The 4,929-nt window shown below is 42.9% G+C and overlaps 1 pseudogene across 1 annotated transcript; it reads right to left on the reverse strand.

The window, feature by feature from the left end:
* Window positions 1–3,969: 3,969 nt before the first annotated feature.
* Window positions 3,970–4,448, reverse strand: LOC311620377 (large ribosomal subunit protein uL23-like; annotated as a pseudogene). Its single transcript has one exon. The product of its transcript is annotated as a large ribosomal subunit protein uL23-like (transcript).
* Between the last annotated feature and the right edge of the window lie 481 nt (window positions 4,449–4,929).

Below are 4,929 nucleotides of genomic sequence, written 5' to 3' on the forward strand. Positions count from 1 at the left end.
GCAGCTTCAAACAACATGTACTATCTCATAATTTCCACAAGCCAGGGGTGTGAAAATAGCTTAACTGGGTCCTCTGTAAGGCTATAATCAAAGTGTGGGCCAGAGCTGGGTTCTAATCTGGTACCTGACTGGAGAGGGATCTGCTTCCAAGCTCACATGGCAGCATTCTGTTTCTTGCAGGCTGCGGGAGGGATTCCTCAGCTCCTTGCTGCATGATCCTCCCCATAAGGCAGCTTGCAACATGGCATCCTGCTCCTGAAGCCAGCAAGACAGTGCCCAAGCAAGACAGATATTATGATCTCATTAATGTGATCATGGATATATAATCACATATGAGGGTGTCCCAACAGCTGATAGCTTAATTGATGTTTCTTTCTTTTCAGACTTAACCCATTGGAATTAATAATTATTCAAAGTATGTATACATTTTGGGGAACACCCTGTATACTATAACCTATGTTATTCTTTATTGATTAGAAGCAAGTCGCAAATCCTGTTCATACTCAAGGGAAGGGGATTATGCAAGGGTGTGAATATGAGATGGGGGTCATTGGAATCAGCTTGGAGTCTGTCCACTCTGCCCTCTGTCCCCTATTGACTGATGTCCACTGAACTTGCCAAATACAATCATCACCTCACCTCCCAAGATTCCATAAAGCTCATCCTTCCTTTTTCAAAAAAGGTAGCACATGTTTGCAGCTGAGTAGTTTTATCAGCTTTCTTCTTTCCAGTAGAATTTGGGCAATCTTAAAGCCTCCTTTAATTGTGCACTCTCTCTGTCCCTCACAGTTCAAGATAGCAGTGCTCTTTCTGAAAGAGAACTTTGAATCTCAGAGGGAAGGAGGATGTGGGGAGAGATGACTCGGGGACTTACATGCATAGCCCGATGTACATACACAATCGTGTGGTGAAGGCCTGGGAGAGGCGGGTGCAGGGTGGAGGGAGTCAATGGAAAGAAAAAAAAAAAAAAGAAGAAAAAAAAAGGAGAACTTCTGTAATACTTTCAACAATAAAGATAAAATTTTAAAAGGCTTTGTGTGTCTAGTGTTGATTTCAGTGGATTTCACTTTATTAGGCAAATGCCGAAGCAAAGATCTTTGTGAGAAGCTCCTCCCAAAATCACAAGTGATAGCTCACTTAAGCTTCCTTGAGGCTTGTGGTGGATTAAGAGGTTCTGGGAGGCATATCCTTAATCTCTTGAACAACCCTCTTTTTGACTCAATTCTACTCTGATCCTTTCATCTTCCTGATGTTTTAACAAAAGATTATATCACACTTTCTGCTTTTTCTCTAGACCAGGACCATTTCTTAATTTTAGCATCTTCTGCCATGTGGAGAGGCTGCAAATTTTCAAAATCATCAATTCATGATTTCTTTTCAGTAGTTTTTTAAGTGAGCTTTCTCCTTAATTTATTTCTCTACTCAGACTTTCTATAAACAGCAAGAAGAAATCTGGCAGCACCTCAACATTTTGTTTGGAAATCTCCTGAGAGCATTAACCAATTTATCACTTACACATTCTGTCCCCACATAACTGCAGGAGACAATTTTTCTAAGCTTTCTGCCACTATCCAACAAGGGTCTCCTTCCTCCAGTCGCTATTAATAAAACCCCACTGCCTGTGAATCCTCATTGGCAAGTCCTCTAAGTCCACATTTCTGCTAACAGTCTAAGCAAAGCAATCTAGGCTTTCTTTTCATTCTTCTCAAAATATTCCCAGCCTCTGCCTGTTGCACAGTTCTAAAGCCACTCCCACCTTTTTAGATACCCGTTATAGCAGCACCCCATTTTAGGAACCAAAATCTTCAGTAGTTATCTATTGCCATGCAATAATTTCATCACAAACTTTAAACACCACACAGTTAGAATCTCACAGCTTCTGTAGGTAAGCAGTCTGGGGAGGGCTTGACGGAGACTCTGTAAGGCTGCAATAACGTTGTCCATGGAGACAAAATAGATTTGTGGTTTTCAGGGGCTGGGGGAGGAAGAATGGGGAATGGCTGCTAGTGGGTATGGGGTTTCTTTTTGGAGTGATAATATATTTTGGAATTAGATAATAGTGATGGTTGCCTAACTTTGTGAATATATTTTAAAAACATTGAATTATATATTTTAAAGGTGAAAATTTTATGGTACGTGAATTATTTCTCAATTACAAACAAAGATGTGTTAGCCAGGGCTGGGTTCTCAACTGGGGAAGGATTTGCTTCCAAGCTCACATGGCAGCAGTAGTTCCTTGCAGGCTGCTGGGAGGAAGGCCTCAGTGCTCGTTGGATGCTTACTGGAGGCCTCCGCAGGTCCTTCTGCATGGCCCTCTCTGTATGGCAGCTCACAACAGGCAGCCTGCTTCTTCAAAGGCAGCAAGGGCTTGCCCATGGGCATTACAGTTTTACAGTCTTATGTAGCCTCATCACGTATATGTAACCACACCCTGTCCCCTTTGCTGTATTCTCTTAGAAGCAAGTCCTAGGTTCTGCCCACACTCAGGGGAGGGAGTTGTGTAAGGGTGTGAACACCAGCTGGTGGGGGTCAGGAGGGTCACCTTAGAGTCTGTTGCCGTGTAGGCTAATTTACTCTGAGATGAGGGTTTTGAGCTTAGGAGTCACATGATCTGACATGTTCCGAAAGGACACCCCTGGCTACCAGGTTGAGAGCAGATTGCAGGTGCCAAGAGCAGAAGCAGGAAGCAAGAATTAGAAAGCTATCACAAAACATAATACAGATGAAAAGCGGAGTGCGGGCTGTTATTGGGTTGACACAAAGTTCTCTCCCATGCCTTAGGGGGCCTCAGAGCTTCCTCAGAAGATGAGGATTCCTCTCCCCCAGCAGGCTTTAGGCTTCTCTCAGGGGTTTGCCCCCCTTTTTCTTCAAGGTCTCTTCAGTGCAATACACACACTAGCCAGCCCACTAAAGCAGACAGCAATTGAACTGCTGTTCAGTCCATCAGCAAAATATTGTTAAGTAACTATAGTATGGTGCTAATACTGAGAATACAAGGAGAAATAAGGCATGATTTGTGTGCCATAGAAGTTTATGACCCAGTGATGGTTAGGGCACTGTCGGTGAGCACACTCTGCCAGCACATGAACAATGATGGGAGATGCAGGGGTTAGTCAGGAGTGAAGACCTAGATGGAGCTAAGAGATACCTAAGCCCAGTGATATAAACTAATAGACATAGCCACATTCTTAACACTGGCAGCTCCAGTAGTCTCTACCTCCCCACCTCAGCCTCCACTCCCTTCCTATCCCCACCCCCACTACCAAGCTACCTTTGACCCTACGCTAGAGAACCTTCTGCACCCACCTTTCTAATTCTTCACTTCCACCAGAAGCCAGACTTAGGTCTCTCTTAGCGGCCTAGAGAAGAGCTGTCTACTAGAAATATAATGTGAGAACATGAGTGATTTTAAAATTTCTGAATAGCCACATTTTTAAAAAAGTGAAATTAATTTAAATAATATCTTTATTTAATCCATATATCCAAAATATTATCATTTCAACATGGAATTACATAATTTTTTGTTTGAAATATATATTTTATTGATTTTTTTACAGAGAGGAAGGGTGAGAGATAGAGAGCTAGAAACGTCGATGAGAGAGAAATATTGACCAGCTGCCTCTTGCACACCCCCTACTGGGGATGTGCCCGAAACCAACGTACATGCCCCTGATCGGAATCGAACCTGGGACCTTTCAGTCTGCAGACCAACTCTCTACCACTGAGCCAAACCGGTTTCGGCTACATAAAATTATTAATGTGGCCTGGCTGGTGTGGCTCAGTGATTTAGCATTGACCTATGAACCAGGAGGTCACGGTTCAATTCCCATCAGGTCACATGCCCGAGTTACAGGCTCTATCCCCAGTAGGGGGTGTGCAGGAGACAGCTGATTAATGATTCTCTCTCATCATTAATTTTTTTTTTCAGTGTAAAATTTTTATATTTAGAATTAGGCAGCTGGATTCAGTTTAAATGATTTCAATTTTGTTGGCAACATCCAAAGCATCATAGTCAGGAGCCAGTCGAACATATGCCTTCTTTTCGCTATCAGGCCTGATCAGGGTGTTGACCTTGGCCACATCAATGTCATAGAACTTCTTCACAGCCTGTTTGATCTAGTGCTTATTGGCCTTGAATCCACAATGAACACAAGTGTATTATTGTCTTCTATCTTCTTCATGGCTGACTCGGTAGTCATAGGGAACTTGATGATGGCATAGTGGTCGAGCTTGTTTCTCCTGGGTGCGCTCTTCCGAGGATATTTAGGCTGCCTCCGGAGCCTTAGTGTCTTTGGCCGTCAGAAGGTGGGTGACATGCGGATCTTCTCTTTTTTTGTGGCTGTGGACGCCTTTCAACACTGCTTTCTTTGCCTCCAAAGCCTTTGCTTTGGCTTCAGCTTTGGGAGGGGCAGGGGCTTCCTTCTTCGCTTTCGGCGCCATCTTCGTGAAAAGCTCTCATCATTAATATTTCTATCTCTCTTCCTCTCCCTTCCTCTTGGAAATCAATAAAAATATGTTTTTTTAAAAGAAAAATTATTAATGTGGTTCTTGAAAACTTTTGTTCACACTAACAGAAACACATTTCCATTTGGATGCTGAATTTTTATTGGGAATATGTGGTCTATGTTTAGATTTCAAAAAATTAGATTGAAAAAGTAAATTCACATCCCCAAGCTGTCTCATACATGCTTGAGTTTTCCAATAGAATATCAGTTTTTAAATTTACTTTCAAATTTGTTAAAATTAAGCACCTTAAGGGTTCCTCAGTGGCACACATAGCCACATTTCAAGTGCTCAATACCTGCGTGTGACTAGCAGCTACCAGAACATCGGCCTCTCCTCTCTGGGCCCCAGGTCCACCACTCAGCTTCCGCTTTCTTCAGTCACCCATTTCACCGGATCCTGCTGTGCCCAGCATCTCTATCCAGA

This window comes from Pipistrellus hanaki (genome assembly GCF_964339955.1).
Source record: "Pipistrellus hanaki genome assembly, chromosome: 3".
NCBI classification, from domain to species: domain Eukaryota; kingdom Metazoa; phylum Chordata; class Mammalia; order Chiroptera; family Vespertilionidae; genus Pipistrellus; species Pipistrellus hanaki.